The sequence below is a fragment of the Camelus ferus genome, chromosome 10 (genome assembly GCF_009834535.1).
Source record: "Camelus ferus isolate YT-003-E chromosome 10, BCGSAC_Cfer_1.0, whole genome shotgun sequence".
In the NCBI taxonomy this organism is placed as follows: Eukaryota; Metazoa; Chordata; class Mammalia; order Artiodactyla; family Camelidae; genus Camelus; species Camelus ferus.
Window position 1 is genome coordinate 12,732,630 of NC_045705.1, and position 22,898 is coordinate 12,755,527.

Here is a 22,898-nt window from a genome sequence, read left to right on the forward strand (position 1 = left end):
CTGCTATGAACATTAGGGTGCATGTATCTTTTCAAATTAGTGTTTGATTTTTTTCTGAATATATACCCAGGAGTGGAATTGCTGGATGTATGGTAGTTATCTTTTTAGTTTTTTTGAAGAACCTCCATACTGTTTTCTGTAGTGGCTATACCAATTTACTTTCCCACCAACAGCATACAAAAGTTCCCTTTTCTCTACATCCTCATCAACATTTGCTACCTGCAGACTTTTTGATGATAGTTATTCTGAGAGATGTTAGGTGATATCTCATTGTGGTTTCAATTTGCATTTCTCTAACAATTAGCCATGTTGTCATATGCCTATTAACTATCTTATGTCTTTTTTGGAGAAATATCTATTCAGGTCTTCTGCCAATTTTTTTTTTTTATTGAGTTGTATGAGCTACTTGCATATTTTGGATCTTATCCTCTTGTCAGTGATATCATTTGGAAATATCTTCTTTCATTCCATGAGTTGTCCTTTTGTTTTGTTGATGATTTCTTTTGCTATGCAAAAGCTTTTAAGTTTAATTAGATCCTGTTTGTTTATTATTGCTTTTCTTTCTTTTGCCTTAGGAAACAGGTCCAAAAATATATTGCTATGATTTATTTCAAAGAGTGTTCTGCCTATATTCTCTTCTAGGAGTTTTATGGTCTCAGGTCTTACATTAAAGTTTATAATTCATCTGGAGTTTATTTTTGTATATGGTGTGAGGAAATGTTCTAATCTCATTATTTTATATGTAGCTGTCTAGTTTTCCCAGCAACACTTATTGAAGAGACTGTCTCTTCTCCATTGTGTATTTTTGGTTCCTTTGTCATAGATTAATTGATCATAGGTGCGTAGGTTTATTTTGGGGCTTTCTATTCTGTTACATAGATCCATGTGTCATTTTTTTGTGCCAGTACCACATTGTTTGATTATTGGAGCTTTGTAGTATAGTTTGAAGTCTGGGAGAGTCATTCCTCTAGCTTCATTCTTCGACGTGGGTATAGAGGGAACACCATACCTTAACATAATAAGGCTATTTATGACAAACCCACAGCCAACATAATACTCAACAGTGAAAGGCTGAAAGCCTTTCCTCTAAATTCAGGAACAAGAAAAGGATGCCTACTCTTTCCACTTCTATTTGACATAGTATTGGAAGTCCTAGCCACAGCAACTAGACAAGAAAAGGAAATAAAAGCCATCCAAATTGGATGGAAAAAAATAATTTGCAGAGGACATATTTTATATAGAAAACCTAAAATGTCAATCCTAAAACAATTAGAGCTAATAAGTGAATTCAGCAAGTTTGTAGGATACATGATTAATATACAGAAATCTATTACTTTTCTATACTCTAATAATGAACTATCAGAAATAAAAAGTAAACAAACAATCCCATTTAAAAATCACATCAAAAAGAATAAAATACCTGTGAATAAACTCAACCAAGGAGCTAAACAACCTATACTCTGAAAATTATAAAATATGATGAAGGACATTGAAGAGGATACAAAGAAATGGAAAGACATCCTGTGCTCTTGGATTGGAAGAATTAATATTGTTAAAATGACCATACTACACAAAGCAATCTACAGATTTAATGTAATCCCTATCAAAATACCCATGACATTTTTCACAAAACTGAAACAAACAACCCTAAAATTAATATGGAACCACAAAAGACTCAGAATTATGAAAGCAATCTTGAGAAAAAAGCCCAAAATTTCTTTTTAAGTTTTTAAGTCTTCCTCTTGTTTTTCTTAATAGGCATTGCTATCTCAGGCAGCTGTGATGTTAAACAATAGCCAATAATTGTTTTTAACAAAAGCACTGGAGATAAGGCTTTTATCACTGAGTGAGCTCTAAGTTAGGTCAAACAAAGACAAGTACTTTGAATGGGGCTTCTCTAGGGCGCTGCAAGACAAATCGAATAATGCCAGTTCTCTGAAGATGAGGTTGTGCAGGAGCTTCAAATCCTTTCCATCCCTCCAGGGACTACTAGACTAGACTGTTGTTTTTCATGGCTACCCTGGTTGCAAGGCTGCCTATTCTCAAACTACTGTAGAGATGGAAATTGGGGAATGGGACTGTGGCAAGTTAAATGCTTCAAAGCTTTCTATTCTTATAGAAATTCAGCAATTTTTCTTGAATAAACCCTCCTCAGATTGCTTCAGGCCTTGGATTAATTTCAAAAGTTTTGAAAATGTGGATTTCGAAATGTTTTAGCCATTATTCCAATTTTTTTAATGGATGAGTGGATTTTCAAAGGTCCTGACTCTACCATTCCTTCAGTGCTCCTTCCTTACATCTTTTGTTTTTAATAGCCAGCTTTTGAAATCAGAAACTGTGTTTGTATTATTTATTGTGCTTCTAGGACTTGGTTTATCTCACTCCAATCCTTAATTAGTAAAGTCGTATTTGTTTAAATAATTCTTTTCATTTGGTGTTTTAGCCAAGGTTCTGAAGATAGCCAAATTATCAGACATGCTGAAGAAATCTTAAACCAACATTAATTTAATGAATACACTTTCTAAGAGACTCAATATCAAATGACATACATCAAATCATCCATATTACGCAGACTTTTGCTAGCAACAGGCAATGAGCAAGACTTTATAATTCAAGCCAGATAGTGGAGCAAAATTATGTTATTGTAGTGAATTTGGTACAATGCATTACTGAAAGAATAATAACCATCAAGCTTTGATGTGAATAACGGAAATGATCAATTTCTTAAGCTAACCTGAAGTGAGAGAGATGAGTTAGGAGGTAGTAGCTATACTCCAAGCAAAATACAATAGCATCTGGATAAAGCTAGCTGGAGGCATTGAGGAAAATGGATAAAGATGTTGTAATACTGACATTCAGAGGCAGTCCCCTTTGGCTGCTGACAGACAGATATCTTTCACCTTCATAAATTTTAACAGGCATGTGTAATTCAGATTACATGTTACTAAAATATTCTGTATTTTTCTATGATTATTGATTTTGTCTTAGCAGTGCCATTTTATGCTTCCAAAAGCCTTGTAAGTTTTTCTATACATGGAACTGTATTTCTTTTATTGTCCTATAAGCTAGATTAAATGAAAATAAGGAAAGGCTCAACCTAGTTAATTTGCTTTATAAATAAATTTTAAATTATTTTATTTCAGGTAAACAGAACATGAAAAAAATCTTAACAGCTTAAGTCCAAACTCTTACCCAGTGGCTGTAGCTCTTCAACCACAGGGCTAATTACTATTCATCCAGCCTGCATTTGGATACTTAGAGTGATGAGAAATTTAGACTTGAACATAGCCTGTTTCACAATGGGTTAAGTTAGATTATTGGAAACATCTTCTTTAAGTTTACTCTAGATCTGTTTCACTATACCATTTGGTACGATTCTGTACTCTAGAGCAGGATTTCTCCACTTCGGCATTATTAAGATTTTAGACTGGAAAATTATTAATTGTGGGGGCTGTCCTGTGCATTGTAGAGCTTTTAGCAGCATCTCTGCCCTTTACCCGCAAGATACCAGAAACACATCCTCCCCCTCATTCATGACAATCAAAAATGTCTTTAGATATTGACAACTGTCCCCTGAGGGAAAATATCACTCTAGTTGAGAATTACTGCCCTGGAGTAATTTAAAAAAAAAAAAAAAGGCTATGTACTAATAATGATCTAGTCTCAAAATCTCACTCTGCCAAGCTGTGCCCTTGGGCAAGTTATCTTCCCTTTCTGAGATTCAATTGCCTTACATTTTAAAGTGGGGTTAATAACAGCTTCCTCACAGAGATGCTGTCAGATGCAATGAAAGCAGATGCAAAGTATACAACATGCTTCCTAGTACCCAAAAAATGATCCACAAAAGCTAGTTCCTGTTACAGCCTCAAAAAAATTTCTTGCCGGTTGATTGACCCTGGTATAAAGTTGTATATTAAGCCACATACAATTAAAAGAAAAACCTTGAGCAGTATATGACTACAGATTTTACAAACAGGAATAATCATTCCTGAGTTCTGAAGCAGCCATGGAAGTGTGGGTGTATAGTCCTCTTAAAAATACTCAAAGCAAAAATGAACTTCAGCTCACATATGCATATTGTACTTTTATGACCTGAAGGGCGTTGCCAACTGTGTTGGTTCTATTATGCCTTCCCTGCAATCCATTGTCAATAAATGTTATGTTTGCAATTAAACAAAGGCAGAGAGACTATTTTAAGGAAAATGGAAACACAGCATTTCCATGAATAAAAAAGCCCCCAAAGTTTTCAAAAGGAAGGATGTTGCCAAAACATTACCAGAATTAATTACATTCAAATGATATAGAACATTTCAACACAATTTACTTGGAATTGTGTACATTGCTACAGTTTAAGAAAGGACTTGCTGCACTCAGAGGTAAAGTTTATCAAAGACCAATTTTATAAACTCTTTTCTTTCCCTTAGTATTACTAGATAACATACAGAACACCCAGTTAAATTTGAATATCATATAAATAACATGTAAATTTTTAGTATGTGTATGGGACATACACATACAAAAAGATTATTTATGTTTATTTGAAATTCATATTTAACTTGTGTGAAAAGAAAATCAAAATGGAGTCACTATTGCTTAAGAGAGTACTCTAAAATGGAGCTGGAAGGCCATTGAAGGTGTGTGGCTTAGGCACGTCTCAGCCCAGATGGAATCTGACCTTTTGACCACTTGCCTTAACATAGGTATTCAAAACATCTGCCCAATGTTACAGAAACTCGAGATACTTACAGGATGTTTACCCTAAAATAACTTGTAACAGCCTATCCCTTAAGGACAAATATCTTTCTCGCATCAAGGTCAAGCATAATTCTTGAACAATCTTGTGGTTTTTGCCTTGATGAGCCCCTGACTCTCTTCCCTGGAAAACTCTTTTGGTTTTACCTGAATCTGTGTCTGTCTCCCAAATTGCAATTCTTAAGACCCCAAATAAAGCTCTTTGTTCTTTGCAGCCTTGATACTGATTATTATTTCTCACTGGGCATCCTGTTTTTGTTTTCTGGGGTTTTTTTAATTGATTTTTCTAATACTGGCAAACCTACTCAATATGTATTAAACTTCATGCAGGTTCTTATCATCTTTGCCCTGGAATACATGATCCCAGCCTTTCTTCTCATTCAACCTCCCACTCCAAAAAGCATAGAATAATGATGTGTTGCTCTCCATGGACAGAGGATCATGTCAATACATAGTCTCCTTCAAAACAATGTACTTCAACCTGCCTTTATTGCTCTAACTACCCCTTCTTCTCCAAAACACACAAATACATTCCTAATTTATCCCTCCCCTCCCCTTCCCACCTTGGTAACCGTTAAGTTTGTTTTCTATGACTGTAAGTCTGTTTCTGTTTCGTAAATAAGTTCATTTGTGTCACGTTTTTAGATTTCACATATGTCATATCATATGATGTTTGTCTTTCTCTGTCTAATTTACTTCATTGAGTATGATAATCTCTAGGAGTTTGGGATTAGCAGATAACTACTATGTATAAAACAGATAAACAAGGTTCTCTGTATAGAACAGAGAACTATATTCAATATCTTGTAATAACCTATAATGAAAAAGAATATATATATATGTATAACTGAATCACTATGCTATACATCAGAAACTAACACCTTGTAAAACAATTATACTTCAATTTTTAAAAAAATTTAAAAAACGTATTTCTTCCCCAGTCTGTGCTCCAGCCACATCATAGCTTTTGTATGATGCTCCTTCTGCCTGTAACAAGCTTTCTTTTCAGCATCCTCCCATTTTCTGCCTATATGTACACCCCTTTAGTATCAGGTTCAAACTCAAATGCAGCCCCACTGTAGGATTTCACCCCTCCAGAGCAAGGGAGTTTCTCCTCTATGGAACTGCGCTCTCGCCTAACTGTACATCTATTCCAATGGTAGTACTTATTCTATATTTGAATTACAATATGTATTACCACACAATAACAAAAAATTGGGTAATGCTCAGTTGGTAATGGGACAGAAGTCAAGCTAACATTTCTCTTTGGCACGGGGAAAGAGACAGGAGATTAGGAAGAGATGCTATGGGCAATCCCATCTTGGGAAGCATTGCAGGGGGTTAACAGTGGATACTTAAATCTCTAGTTTTCCCTGGGTACAACTCTCACAGATTTGTATCCCAAGCTAAGAGGAGCTCCCTGAATCACTGACAGCGTCCAGGAAAGCCATAGCACAATAACTGTCTCCATCCTTATTTCAGCTGGAGCAGACAAGCACCACTAGTTGACTTCAAATAGCAACTATTACAGAAAAATTTAGGCTGAATCCTGGAATATGAGGAAGCCTAGTTCTTTGCAGACTTCATTCAATAGCCTTTCAATGAGGCTACTTTATTTTTTCTGTAAGAGTTGATGTTTGAGGAAACCTACTTATCAGGTTAAGGCAGGGTATTCTGTGTTATATTTCCCCCAAATATTTGCTTTATTGGACAAAGATTTCCATAAGTGCAATGACTAGGGTTTATTTACCTTTGTAATCTCAGAGCCCAACATAGTGCCAGACTCAGAATAAATAATTCATAAAAGAATACAAGTATTTCTTCAGTGACTAAATGAAACATGGCATATCACTTCCTTTATCAAAAATAGAAACTATTTACTCTGATTTTAGTATGAATATACAAATTCATCCAACGTGTCCAAACATGCTCATCACTCATTTTCAACAGTATTTATTTCTCCAATAAAAAATATTTTAACACTTATTATGCTACTTAATAAACCTTCTTGTATAGACTTTGATAATGCTATTGCCATGTAGTTAAAAAAAAAATACTTAAATGTGTATGCTTATGATTAAAGTGACATAGGCACCAATTAAACACATCTCCAGGGAGTTTTTCACATCTTAACTAACAATTACTAAGGTACAAATTTGAGTTACCTTGTATACAAACAACCCGAATTGTTTGTCCTGAGTGTTTTTGAATAATAATTTAAAAAATAATTTCTTACACAAAAACCACCACCGTATCTCCTGTTCAGGGATTGTGGTATGCATATGTATTCAAATGTAAATATTCAAATAGTAAATATTACTAAAGAAGCTTATTTCCTTGATCTCACTCCACCAAAGTCATCTATCATTTTAATGTGACTACATTTCAGGATTTTTTTGTAATGGATCTTATTTTAAGGATCTAAACATGTTTTTTATTGACTAATAGTTACATATTTACTAAATGTTTTTCAATGAAACAATTCATACAGCTAAATGTGATTTAATTTACACATTTCTTTAGGGATTTTAATGTTGAAACATTTATTTTTTTAAATAAAATCCTCTGAAGACCCTGTTAACTGCTTTGTTTCAGAAATATAGTAAGCAACAAACCAGCCTCTTCAAACTCAACCTCATCCAAAACACCTATGCATTATTCTATAGCAGTAGATGACTTTGGTTCAACATTTCTTTGATCCCTTTGACCTTTTTTAAAATTCATTTTATTCTCTTTCTTTCTTCTTCTCCTTATTGGCTTAGCTGGTCTTCTATGAGCTGCATGAAAATGCAAGAAAACGCCTGCAAATTTTTAAAAAAGTCATATATGGCTGTAGTGAATTGCTCTCCAGAACAATGCTGTGTATTATATTACAATGACATAGATTATAACAAGAATGAAGCTCTTTTCTCATTATGATGAATATAACGAGAATGATAAATGGGTTCAAATAAAATCTATTTAAAACACTGCTAAGCTTCCTATCTCCTCCCTTGATGCTCTGTATAGCCTTGTTTCATGTTGCTATTATCTTTTGGGAAATTTAGGAAAAAATAGCTAACAGTTTAAAGAATCTGTCACATATGCTTTATATATGTATACTACAATCTCTCCAATTTAGGAGACATTTCCCTGTCACGGTGTGGTTCAGTCAGTACTTCATCTGTTTGCCATTGAGTTTAGGGGGAGTTTGAATTACTAAAGATGATGTATAGCATAGGGGAAAGAACTCCAAATTAGAAGTCAGCTGATCTGAGTTCTAGTTGCAGCCCTCTATCAGGTTTCTATTGTTGCTGTAATAGATGAACATAAACTTAATGGTTTAAGACAACATGAATTTATTATTTTACAGTTCTGTAGATTACAAGCCTAATACAGGTATCACTGGGCAAAAATCAAGATGTCAGCAAAGCTGTGTTCCTTTTCCTTGACTTTTCCAGCTTCTAGAGTCTGCCCCCATTTCCCTCTCTTGCGACCCCCTTCCTCCATCCTCAAAGCCAGCAATTTTGTATCTCCTCAGCCATTCTTTCCCAGTAACTTTCCCTCTGACCCTGACCTCAGCTGGGAAAGTGTTTGTTTGTTTGTTTGTTTTAAAAAAAACTTAATGAAATTAGGCGGAGCTCACATAGATCACCCAGGATAAGGACTTCATTTAAAGGTCTTTAACTTTAATCATATTTGCAAAGTCCCATTTTTTTCATGTAAGGCAACATATTCACAGGAATTAGACATGGACATCTTTTGGTAGTGGTTGCCGGGGCGGGGGAGGGGCATTATTTCATCTGCCACAAGCCTTTTCATTAGTAAATCATTAACCACTTTAACTCTTAATTTCCTCTTCAGCAAAATGAGGATAATTAATTACTCTGCTGACCAGGATGGGCTTTATTCATTTTATTCTTTGCCCCTTTTCCTAAGAACTGTCGTAAAGACTAAATATGATAAGAAATGTGAACTTCTTTGCATGTTAGAAATCAAGTTATCCTTCGTCCTGCATTTGTATAGCAATTTGCTAAGTTATTCATTAATTCATGTATTCAGTAAATAACTGTGGAGTGACTACTGTGTATCTAACATTATTCTATATTTTACCAGGTAAAGTGGTTAAAAAAAGAAATACACAGGATGCCCACTGTCATGGAATTTCAATGAAAAGATAGACAAACCATGTAATTGAAAGAATATTGGGTGGTGACTCCAGTTAGGGTGAACAAGGACTGCATTTCTAAGGAGATAAGCTGAAAGCTCAATGACAAGGTCAGAAATAAATTCAGGTTGGCCTTGCAAGACAGGAAGATGTGAGATGATTTTGAGTTTGGAATGATCCAGAAATAGCTGGAAGGCTGTGTTACTGACCATAATAAGCAAAAGGGAAAGGAGTTAGATTGGCAGAGTAGGCAAGTAATTGACAGAGTTAGTATTAAGCAGTGAGAAAAGGTGAGGATTGGAATATATGTGCATGATGAAGATCATTTAAGTTTCCCTTTTTCTATTTTATTGGTCTGAAAAGATAGCTGCTAAAATTACTTGCTTAGAGAGGAATTTATTAAAGCCAATATAGTTTTTTTTAATGAATCTGAATAATAAAGTAATATAGTATTAAATGATTCTGTAGGAAATTTGGAGAAAATAAAGCAAACATTAAAACCAATACTCCAGTACTATCAACGTGGCAACTAATAAGAGAGGCCTGGGAGGAAATGCTTAGAATTTGTCAGCTGTGGTCTGAGAATGAGAAAAATATTGTCTTCATCCAAATATGTCTTTATCATCATTACTCTTAAACAGGAAGTTTAGCTGAGCATTATATTCCAGTTGGTAATTTCCCATTGATATATAAAGATATTGTTTCCCTATCTTCTGGCATCAATTTTTACTGAAGAAAATAAAGCTGTATTCCTTAGTAGGAAATTGGCCTTTACTTTCCTGTCTTTTTCAGTTATTATTTTCTTCTTGCCTTTGGTTTCTGAAGTTTCACTATGAAGTGCCTAAATTGCATTTTTTTCATCCTCCTAAAAATTTAGTATGATTTTCAAATTAAGGAGATATATATATATATTTTTTTTTTTTAATTTTTCAACTAATATCTCCTCAAGTGTTGCCTCTTCCGTATTCTCTCCTTCTGGAATTTGCTAGGCATATGTTGGCCTTTTTTTAGTCTATCCTTCATGTCTCTTCATCCTACTTACATATTGTTTACTTTCAAGCGACAAACAGGGAACTCCTTCTGTTGTACTTTGGTTTGTTTGGGGCTTGATAGATTTTTCTAAAGCTGAGCCATCTTTATACACTTACTTGGAAAGCGTATTTATTTACTAGTTGGTTTGGTCTTGTAATATTTTGCTCAGGGTATTTGCAGATCTGTTTAAAGAGTGAATTTACCCTTTTATTTATTTACTTTTTTATATTGTCCTTACTCAGTTTTAGAATCAAGGCTGTCAGCCCTGTAAAATGTGTTAGGTAAATTCCCATTGTTTATTTTCTAGAACTTAGATAAGTATTAACTACCTAATAACTTCTGTGTGTGAAGATTTTTGTGGGGAACGTGTTATAATTTCATTTCCACTGATATTCTTTCTTTCCTATTTCTTCTTGTGTCAATTAACCCATTTTTTGGTCTATTTTGTCTCTCAAATGTATTGACTAATATTTTGTAATATTTTTGTAGTGATCAATCTCTTAAAATAGACATATTTCCTCCTTTGTCATTGTGTAATTTTTAAGCAATTTTTGCTCCCTTCCTTTTTCTTCTCAGTCTTACTTGAGATTTGTCAATTTTGCTAGACTTCTCAAAAATCTGTGCCTTGTTTTTTTAATTAATTTTACCTCTTTGTATTCCCTATTTCCTTGACGTTTCCCCTTAACTTTACTATTTATTTCTTTCCTGACTCTCTAGGTATATTCTAATCCAATTTTCTAGATTCTTTCATTGAAGTCACTGTTATTTCCTCATAAACATGGTCACAGCTTTAACTTTTTTTTAATCAAATAATGCTTGACATTCATCTCACAAATTTTCCATATGTGGTGCTTTATGGTCATTTAATTCTAAGTATTTTACCATCTTATCTTCATAATTTCCTCTTTAACCAGGTGATAATTTTATCCTTTAAGTTTCAAAGCATATGGGATTTTAAGCTATTCTTTGGTGACTGATTCTAAGTTTAATGTATTGCTGTCTTGTTAACAGAGAATATGGGCTGTGCAATGCCAATCCTTTTGAATGTATGAGTCTTCCTGTGTGATCTAGTCGTGATGGATACTATGCTGCTCTGTCCAGATAGTTTCTGGGAATATCAACTGGGCATGGCCTATCCCTCACTGGAAATCACTCTCAGATGCAGGGAAATGCCCCTGGCAAGGTTATGTCCCTTCTCTGGTGCAGTCTGCAGCTAGTGAAGAAGTCCCCTTATCTCAGCTTGGAAAATCTCTGACAGTCCTCCCCAATCCCAGGGGTCTCATTAGGGTTGGCTGAGCTACATTTGAAACCTCACTGTGGGCCAGCTCCCCTGTGTGCCTGATCCTGCCATTCTCATTTATTTTCAGGCATATCTCTTAAGAGCACATCCCTGTAAATATTCTGCATAAAATTCCACCTCAGATTCTGTTTCTGGGGAGCCCAATGTAAGATATTAGTACAAATTTAATGTTGTGACTATGGCATGTGTGTCAAGGAGAATAGGTATTCTGTGTTCAGTGGTGTAAAATTCTATAGGCACATTTTATATGGAGCTGATTAATGCTCATTATTTTTTTGTCATCTTGATCCAATTTTTTTTTTGAAAGGAGTTGTTAAACTCTTTCAATTACTCTTGGCATTTTATCTCTATTTCCCCATTATTATCTAAATTGTAATTTTATATATTTTGAGACTATATTGCTAACTGCATATGTATTCAAGAACTTTAGATATTCTTGACTGGTGTCAGTATATAGCTTGGCATTTTTTCCTTAGGTTCTTCTTCCTTTTTTTTTTTTTTTTTTTTGGTCTGATATTACACTTGTGCCGAACTTCTTTAGCTGCGTTTTTCCTGCTCCTTTTTTTTTCTATTTTTTAAAAATTTTTCCATCATTCTGTGTATTGTAGCTCTAAATATGTGAGAGGATGAGTGAATTGTAAAGACATGCTCAACAGTTAGAGGTTTGTTCTAGAATAAGGGAAAAGAATGGCTCCGAGTAGAAGAGAACCAGAGATTGCCATCTATGTTCCCTCCTCCAGGTGTGTCAACATGCCCTCATTTTTCCCTAGGTGGACAATTTTCCTACCCTGTGGCTGCAGTGAGGCAGGAAGGACAAAGTTGCACCACCCATGAATTGTAGAGTAATATCCAGCCTACAGTGAGCAGCCAAGAGCAATGAACACAGTCCAAACTGGACAGCTTTGAGAGAGATCAGTAATATTTTAGTTGATATTTGCACCAGGACAACTGACATAAACCAAGACTGACCTGGAGAAAATTGGCACATATAGTCACCCTAATTCTCCCCTCACCTCCCACCTGCATCCTGTAGGCTAGGTAATCAAAACAGTGTTTTTGAGGGAGAAAACCAAAGAGATGGAAGAAAAGAAGAAGTCTAAAATTCTGCTCACAACTGAAGAGAATTTTCTTCAGCTTAAAAAACAAAACAAAACCTATATATACAGAACCTAATATACTGCAGGAAAAACTAATAAAGAAGAATGTATATCTAGACACATCCTTTAAAAACTCTCTGAATCAGATGTACAAAGAAAAGATCCTCCAAGATCTATGTAGAAAAAACAGTTAATCTACAAATAAACCAGAACCACGCTTGCCTCAGATCCCAACTTAAGATCCGTAATGTCAGAAAACAATGAAGTAATTTATAGAGAATTTGAGAAGGGAAATGATGTAATCGTAATCTATGGAGACTATAGTTCAGCCAACTTATTTGTTACACATTGATAACGGAAAAAAGACATCGTCAAATATACAAGAGGTAAGAAAACGACACTCATTTAACTTGGGCAACAGGAAGCCAAATCAGGAAAACACAAGTGAAAAACTCAGAGTAAAAAAAAAATCTGGAAAATGTTCCTGTAGGAACCTAAAGAAATGTAACATCCAAATCATCAGATTAGTGCTGACACCAGTGAGTAATATATAGATTAAGCCCAGCACAGCATTGAACTGCAAAAAAGCAGAAGTATTTAGAATTCCTTTCACAGTGACATCAAAATGAAGCTTCAAAGTAAAACAAATCTCATTTTAAATTATTATCATGTCAGTAGGAATGCTACTGTAATATCATACAAATAATTCCCCCACCAAAAAATAATTTTTCAGGGGCAAATTTATCAAAATATTAAAAAGTCTAATAAATATGATTGCAGCTTTTTTACTGAAGAACTTAGATCTTCCTTGAAAAAATTCTTACAAAGAAATATGCCAGAATGTTGATGTGACTTTCCTTGGTTATTTGGGTAAGACTGACTTCTTTCTTCACGATACTTTTCTGTAGTTTAATATAGCAATAAATAATATTACTTTCTAAATAAGAAAATAAACTTTATATGAAAAAGAACCGAATGCTCCAATCTAGATTTCCCAGAGAAACATAAATTATTAATTATAAGCTCAGGTCAACCATCCCCTCATCTTCATCTTACTTTCCTGCATTGTATTTCTAGGAATTGTTTGTATCTATTGAGGAAGCAAGAATATCTCTCCAGGCAACAGAAGATGAGGGAATGTACAAAGTAGAAGGGACTTAGATATGTTTTAGTACAGTGTTTCAAAACCAGGAGTGATTTTGTCCTCAAGAACATATGGCAATGTCTGCAGACATTTCTGGTTGTTACAACTGGGGTGAGTGATCTACGGGCATCTCGTGGGAGAGGCCAGAGATGCTGCTCAACACTGTCCAATGCACAGGACTGACCCACACAACAATCATCCCTGATTAAGCATAAGCTTACATTTAAACATAAGCTCAAAGAAACGGCAGCTTTTCCCCAAGGTTGAACAACTATTCTGTGACAAAGAGCGTAAGCAACAAGTGATAGCATATGGTGAGAAGAGAAAATGACAAGTGATTATATAAAAGCGTAGTTGTGTTCACCCTAGAAACAGAGAAGTGGCCAAGGTGAGGCCCCAGATTGCTCACATGGACCATGTGCATCTCTTCTTTGGGCAAGGGCCCATGCAGTCCCCCAGCTGGGCAGATGCTGGTTTTCCCTGCTGCCCGTCTGTCAGCCAGCCCACCACAGAGGCCCCCTGAAGTCCATGAAGGTGGTTGTTGCTGCTTGAATTTATGAATGGGAAGATTGCCTTTCCTCCATAGTTAATGAGGGCCTAAAAACGGGTGTAGATGTTTAAAGTCTTTGCCAGATGTTGTTTAATAATATCATCACTCAGTCTTTGAGGAGAATGAATTCTATCTGCCGTCTGCCAGCCAGGTCATTGGCCCTAAAAGATAATAGTTTCATTAATTTTCTTTATATGGATAGAGACAAGGCCCAAGCCTCGCCCCCCCAACACTTGTTCTTTATAAGCACATTTCCCTCAGGCCATTAGACACAGGCAGATATAACCGAGGTGAAGCTACCTTGGGTGAGGGTAGAACTTGAATTTTAATTTTCTTGGTGTTAAATTCAAAGTATTCCAGATCATCTCTCAATTCGAACTATCAATTCTGAATCATGTTGCATTTAGCCAGGGGATGTCAGGTCTGTGAGGCTGGAGCAAATTGTGTGAATATGCTACCCATAGGGAGGTACCAATTTACAGGGACTTCAAAAAGAAAATAAGCTAGTATCATCAAGGGGAAGCCTCAGTGATATCAGGAAAAAAAAACAAAACAAAACAAAAGCCAGTCCCGACAAAAGTAAAGCAAGAAATAGGAGATGTAGCAATAAGGGGAAATAGCAGACATTTCAAGAGTAGGACGAAGTTAAGCTCAGGTCAAAAACCATGGAGAGGTTAAGAAGTCTTCTGTTGTCTTTTTGTGGTCCTAATTCTGTGTCATCGGGAAGAAAAGGGATTTTCTTAAAGAGGCTGTAGAGAGCTCAACAACCAGGATTCAATTTTCGTTTTAACAAAAATTTTAAATGCTGGTGTTTAAGAAGGAACCTTGGATTTCTTTGGTGCGGAATCCAAGAGAAGGGAGCTCAGTAGTGGTACAAGGGCCTGACAGTACCTCCCAGACTCTACCAGGAAGGAGTCCAGTGACCAGGTCCAGTGACCTCAGGATGGAGTTAGTGTGAAGCAGACACAGATGCTAATGGGCTGAAGAATCCTGACTCCTGTATATTCAAGTGACCCAACTGCCCTGAATCCAAGCCTGGGTCAGTATGAAGACCATATTTGAGAGGGAGGGTGAAAACACTGGGATGGGAAGCTCAGGGTTGCTTTTAAACCACAAAGCTCAGGCACTCTAGTTTCACATCAAAGGAACAGGGTGGGTGAGAGAGGCAGAGTAGAAATCATGTGTGTCTTGGAGAAAAACAGATCTGGGTTTCAACTCACACTTTTTCCTCTAATTGTTTCCTCCTCCTTAATTCCTTGTTTCTCCTCTGTGTCGTGGAAAAATTAATGCAAATCTCACCGAGTAGTGGTGTCAGTTAAGACACCTAGCAGAGCACCTGGCCCATGTAGGATCTCAGTAAATACGTTATCTTGTTATTGTTATTGTTAAAACTTACTACATCCGACCTCATGCTTATTAGGGTTCATACACTTAGCTTTCAATCCTGTATGCCTTGCCACGTACTCCTCATGACATGTCCTCACAGTCTGTCCCCAAATTAGACACTGATCACAAAGCCTATTCCTGTACTTTATCAGCCTTCCTACAGCCTGATGCAAGTTCCAGTCCCCGCCTAGATAGTCATCTCACCCCTCCCCTTCACTGTGCTTTAGTCTGTCCTCCCTGGCTCACTATATTCCCAGGCAGCTTTCAAGGTGATAACCTTTCCAGCTTCACCTAGGCCCCCCAACAGAAGTAATCATTCACCCCAGTTCATCTGAAACAGTCCCCACTGATGGGTCTGACTTCTGAAGCATTTGCTCCATATTTTTCAACTTTGATGAGGTTTCATTATTAATAATTATACGAAAGTACACTGGAGTGAACTTGGCAGGCCGCCCTCTACTTCGTGCTCTCAGATTCTGCTGTGGTTTCTCCTAGTACTGCATAAGTCACATGGACAATTAACAACACTTACTATAATAGGAAGATAAATCTGGAGTATGACCAATGATAATCCCTCTCTGGCTTCATGATCATTTTCAAGAGCCCCATTTCAAGAACAGCATATAGGACAGTTGTTCATAAAACAAACTGATCTCAGACCCATGCAGTCAGGGACAGCTAATTCTTCTGGTCTGAGGTAGGAGTAGGCAATTATTTGATTCTGTGATACCTGTTAGCTGCTGGACACATTAGCCTATTTCACTGTGCCATGGTATGCTAAGTGTTTAAATCAGATGGTGGGGTTATTGGGAATCAAGAAATATTATAGTTGACCTGTACATGCAATATGTGTGGGATATTAAGTCTGAGCAATCCTGCCATAGACCAGATAGAGAATATTCAGAATGCTATTGCTACAATCTAAAATGTTTAGTATAGTGCAAATCTAAAACTATTTGTGTTATTTTTAAGTAATATTTGTATTCATTTTACAATAAACTCTCTGGCAGCGATGAGTTAAAAATAAAAAGGTGTTTATAAAAGTTTTAAGTACTGAAATTTTCTTCCTCACAAAAAATTCATCATGCTTATGTTACTTGCACACAATATTTGTCAATATTTACAATCTAACATGGAGGCCAGAGTGACATCAGTGGCCACATGAAGACATTAAATCTGTGGAAGAAGCATCAGTGTCTAAATATCAGAAGTTAGACTTTAAAAAGAACGTACCTGAAAACGACAACTTAACATTAACAACACATGTTTACATATCGTCCTGTGAAGTGGACTGTTTGATTAGATCAGATGGCTATTCTTCAATATTAAATTTGCCCATTTTCAATTCTGAGTTTTCTTGGGTATATACAAAAAAATAAAGGATAGCTAAGGTATTGATTCCATTAGCAGAAGAATTTTGCAAAGAATTTTAAATGATGGCAGTTTTATATCCATGTCATCAGGTACTTCAAAGAGAAAATCACTTAAGTCAAATAACATTTTAATCATTTCCACCAATTCATAGAATTATAGTGAAACTGTTTGGAGCCAATTCATAGAATTATGCTAAAACTGTTTGGAGCTCGTCTATCAAAGACGAAACATCTGACATAACTTTCAATGCTATCATAAATTCACGTTAGAAGTTAAACTAATTTAAGAAAAATATCTGTTATTGTGATAACATGAATAGATACGTTGGTGGATCACAATTTGATGATTGAAAACAATGCTCTTAGAGATCTATGGAACAGAAATCTACCTGGAATTAGTTACACTAAAAATATGTCTCATTTGTATGAAACAGTGTTATTCTACTGATTCAAATAAAAGTTTCAACTGTCAAGATTTACAAATTCGTATTTTCAAATTCATATTCATTCACACATACATAGAAACAGTAACATATACACACAGTGGTTAAACTACATTTTTAAGAAAATTTGATATTAAATACACAAAACGATGTTTCAGGATGGCAGATTTTGCTTGCTCTCTATACTGTCTTTCATCAATTGGATATTAGAAATGTATGAACCTTTTCAGAAATATTTTCTAAATAAACACAAGATATTTAGTATTATTTAACATTTTGTTTAAAAAAAACCTATAAAATTGGTACCTGTTTCTGAAAGTTTTAGTGAGAATATTTAATAAATGGATCATAAACCAACAAAACAACGAAAATGTTTTAATTATAAAAAGGACTAAACTCTATTGACAAACTGCTGCAGAGATTCTGACGTAAGTTTAAGCTACCAGTAGGCAGACTTACACATGTAGCATTTAATCTTCCAAGAACAAAATGGGGGGATAGTACAAATCCAGTTAGGACTGTAACTTATGTACAAAGTGGATTTTGATTCCTTTGTCATTCAGCTGCAGTGTCCCTTTTTACATCATGCTAATGTTGAGACATACTTGACTCAACCCTGCATAACAAGGGAGGAACTGAACAAAGTAAACAATAAGAACTCAAAAATGGTATGCAAACATAATTTTGAAATTCTAATTGCACTTTAATATATTTGGATTTTTGGAAAAAGTCTTTTAATGGTGCTCTTATTTTCAATTATATATGTTATATTCTGTACCACGTCGGAATGGAACTGGGAAGCCCTATCATGTTATAAATTTCTAATTTTAATGAAACTTGGAAAAACAATCACAGAGACAACTAACTGGGTGACTTTGTCTTGTAAAAATACGTGTGGAGGAGAAATACTATGAATAAAGACACCAAGAAAGTACAGTGAAAGTCTGGGCTGAACTATTTATACATTTCAACACAAAACAAAAATTTGAACTGAGAATACATTTCATTTAGAACAACTTGTTTGGAGCCTACCAAACACCTCTGTACACAGTAGAGAGATTATTTCTTCTATTGAAAATATGATCCACCAAAGAAGAGTCAATTGAAGATGTCCACTCTTTCAAATTTATTAACCAGAAGATTGTAGGTAATTTTATCAAAACTTTAATAAGACTAAGTCAAAATAAATTTTTCAGAAAAATATCAGTGACACAATATTAAAGCTAGGTATAACCAAGAAACTAATTAAAGTATGTGGAAATGTACTAAGAATAATTACTATGTTTGTCTTATTTTTTAATGCTCAATCAACATAATGATGGGTTGGGTGACATTTATGTGCTTTAATGTTCAAGGATTTCTGTTTTTATAAACTAATTTTGAAAATAGTTTCAAACTTAGTAAGAGCAATTTGGGGAGTTGTGAATAAGTATTTAAAACTATATGTATGTGTGTGTATATATATATATATATATATATATATATATATATATATATATATGTTTATTTATTTATTTATATATTTATTTTTAAAGCATCTTACATATTCTCAGAAGTGTCCTGCTTTGGACAATAAATCTAGGATGATTCTTTTTTAGGTCACCTTTTTCTCCTAAATTGGGTTCAGGCAATGGGGGAAACAAAAAAACACCTCATCCATATAAGGATCTTATAAAGAGAGGCAGAGGGGAAAGAGCAGGAGAAGGAACAGAGGGGAAGAGGATAGAGAAGGGGAGAGGGAGTGTTAGGGGAAGGAGGAAGGACAGAGGGAGAGGAAGAGGGAAATGTCTTCTGTCCCTCAGAGGAAAAAGGGCCAAAGTCTACCGTGGTCTCTGCTATGCTATCTGATTATTTCTCTTTTTAAATTTTTTCCATCTGATTACTTCTCTTTTTACATTTTTTAAAAGTCGAGGTATAATTTGCTTATGGTTTAAAGCAAAAATCTGTTTTATGTACTGTTCTATGTACTGCTCTACAATTTTTTATCTTTGTATGCACCATATGATCACTACCCAGATCAAGATTTACACCATGTCCATCTCCCAGAAAATTCCCTCCTGTCCATCCCAGGCAACATGACTGCTACCAAGTTAGCCAGAGGAAGTCACTCTTCTAATTTCTATCACCATAGATTAATTTTGCCTTTGTTCTTGAAATTCAAACAATCTAACCATACAATATTCACTTTTATGTTTAATATATTTTTTTCAAAATAATGTTTTTGATATTCAACCATGTTGTGGTTTGTTACTTTTTTGCTAATGTGTAGTATCTCATTGTAACCATTCATTCATTCTCTTGTTGATAAACATTTAGGTTGTTTTCATCTTAGGGTTATTACAGTTAAAGCTACTACAAACATTTGTACAAGTCTTTTTGTAGCTATATCAGCTTTTATTCTCTTACATATTTAGGCATGGAATGGCTGAGTCATAGAATGGTGGATGTATATTTTACTTTATTAGAAACCATGAAAATATTTTCCAAAATATTAGAGCTATTTTACAGTTTCAAGAGGACTGTGTAAGAGTTTAAGTTGCTCTAACATTTGGTAACATTGGTGTTTGGTTTTTTTTGTTTGTTTGTTTTTAATTTTTAGCCACTCTGATGGAAATGTAGCAATATTGTGATTTTGACTGACGATTTCCCATGAATAATGGTATCAGTTTTTTCATAAGTCTATGGTTCATTTGAATCTATTCTTACAGTATCTGTTCAAGTCTTCTGCTACAGAGTATATGAATGGTGTGTTTTTCTTACTGATTCACTGGTGTTCTATATATTTTCTGGGTATGAGTCCTTTGTCAGATACATGTTTTCTGAACTATATTACAAATATTTTCCCCCAGTACATAGTTTGACTTTTCTCAATTTTACCTTGCCTTTTGATGAGCAGTAATTTTCAATTTTGATAAAGTCAAGTCTACCATCTTTTTTTTTTTTTTACTTAGTGCATAATATCTTCACCTATCCTAAGGTCACAAAGACATCTGCTTAGGTTTTCCTCCAGTCCTCACATTTAGATCTACGATCTAGCTCAAATGAGTTTTTGTATATGGTGTGAAGTAAGGTGTTAAAGCTTATTTCTTATTCCACTGGACATCTAGTTATTCAAATGCTACTTATTAAAAAGACTTTCCTTTCCTCCACTGAATTTCATTAGCATCTTTGTCAAAGTAATTATATTTTCTTTACACCAAAATAGAGAGAGTAAATTCACTTTGTTAAACAGTCACCATGCAATTCAGCACAAAATATCCTTCACAGAGAACAAAATGAAGAGAAATTTGAGGTCACCTTAGGGATACAAGTAAGCTGGACCGCTCATTAGCTTTTGCAATCGAAAGTCAGCCTCATTGTTCTCTCCCTCATTTCTTTGTAACCATTTCTCATTCATACCAGCTACAAGGAATGCCCAACTGCTATTTTTTCCCCCAATTGCTATTTTAATTATGTGGTTCGTTGATGAAAACAGTTATTATTGGATACACATGGTTTCTTAACGGCCATGACAAATTCTTTCGCTTGTTCCTGGGAAGACACGCCCTTTAGTGCAATGATATGTGGTTGGAAAAGTTCTCATTTGGGAAACTAGACACAGCTCCTTCCCCTGGTTGGCACATGGATGACCTTGGGCATGTCACTTATCAATCCTTGTCCTTGATGTTCCCATTTAACAAGTGATAGTGTTAGATGGCTGATCTAAGGACCCTTTGGCTCTGACATTCCAGGGTTCAGTGAGGGAACTGCATGTTTTGCCTTGATTAACTGCCTGTGCTTCATCTTCCATTAGTGTGTTTGATAGGAGAGAAAAAGTGAGGGCTTCTTCTCCCTCTCTTCTTTCATTCAGCTGCCCAATCCAATTAACTCCAATTAAAATTTGTAGTTTGTAATTAGTTTGTCTGATAGGTTTTGTTTTTTTTAAAACCTCATCAGTGTAAATCTTTGGCCTCCCTTTTTCAGTCTTGGCAGCTGTCTTGCTTCTTTTAATTTGAGCTCTTCTCACCCGTTTGTGCCATTTCTGATTCATTATTCTTTGTTCTCATTTATTGATTGTCTTTTCTTCCCCCTTTTCTCCTTATACTGATAACACATTGCTTAAACAGAATTTAGAAGGAGAGTCAAAAAGATTCTAAATTACCTAGAAACTATCTCATTCATGAGAGAATTAAGTATTGTTGAAGGACTCTGAGCCCAGTTGAAATACATCAGCATCTCAGACACTTTCTAAACACCTTCCAGACTGTATCATACGTCTGGATATCACGAGAGATGACTCCTCTTGTGACCTGCTGAAGCAGATTGTAAACCATGTATTCTCAGAAGTGCCAAGGAAATCCCTCACACCCAAACATATTTACCATAGTGACATGTTCCTAATGCTTCGTTTATAAATTTTATTTTTATTTATTTCCATTTTATTGTACTTCTGTAACTCAAAATAAATTTATTAGGAATCTAAGTTTCATGAGGGGAAGGGTTTTTGTCTGCTTTTTTAACTATCATATTCCTAGTGCCTAAAACAATGCTGGAAAATAATAGAGGCCTAATAAATACTTATCAAATGAATTTATAAATTAGAAATGAATTAGTAAATTGATTGATTTCACTGCATTGTGTACTTCAGTTTTTTTTTAACCTCAAAACTCTTTTCATCTACTATTAAGATTCATTATGATAACAACATGCCATGAGTACTTACCACATGCCAGTTACTATGCACAAGGTTTCCATAGGCATTCCTTCATCTATAAACTGCTCAAAACAATTTTATGAGGGAGTAACTATTTTTTTGAATTGCTAAATTAAGGTGTAAAAAATAAATAACTTACTGAAGGTGTTAAAGTTAGTAAGTGGCAGAATGAGAATCAGGACTCAATTACAAAAAACTCTTATCAGAAAAATTCGGATATTAAGAAAAGAAAAAAAAATTCTAGCACCCTAACATAAATACTGTGAGAATTATATCACAGTTCTGCCTGCCTTTTTGCCTCATAAATTTTTGATTTCATATAATAGTATAAGAATATATAAATATATATAAAAAATATATATATATATAAATAAAATTATGTTCTCTTACCCCTGGTGATAACTTGTATTTATAGCTGTGCCATTCATAGATGAATATGCTACTCATTAGTTGCCTATCAGAGTCTCATAGAATGATCCTACCTCAGGGAATAATTCCTTCTCCTGTCAGGCTAAAATTATTCTCACATAAAAGGCAGTAATGATTATACTATAAGGTATTATTATTGCAGTTCTTACTATTACTAGTAATGATAGCTAATACACATGAGCCAGGCGTTGTGCTTAGCACTTTAGATACAGTACCTTATGCAGCAAAATGTGCTTTTATTAGCAAATTATGCCTTATCAGCCCTTTACTTACTAGTATAAATGAGTTTGTCAGTTCTTTCTTACATAGAAAACGTTGAAAGAAAAGAGAACAATGGAGTGGTATGAAAGAGGCCCCAGATAGAAAAGTTAGAAGAATGAAATAGCCTGTCTCAGTTTTTCTGAGAGATGTAATCAAGAATTCGTTTATTATGAAGAACCAAATTGGACGTATTCACACTACATCTTTTTCCTTCTCCATCCTGTCCATTTGCTCTGCCATTACCTTACTCCACCTCTTTCTTCCCATCAGACCTTTACAAGAGCCTCCAAA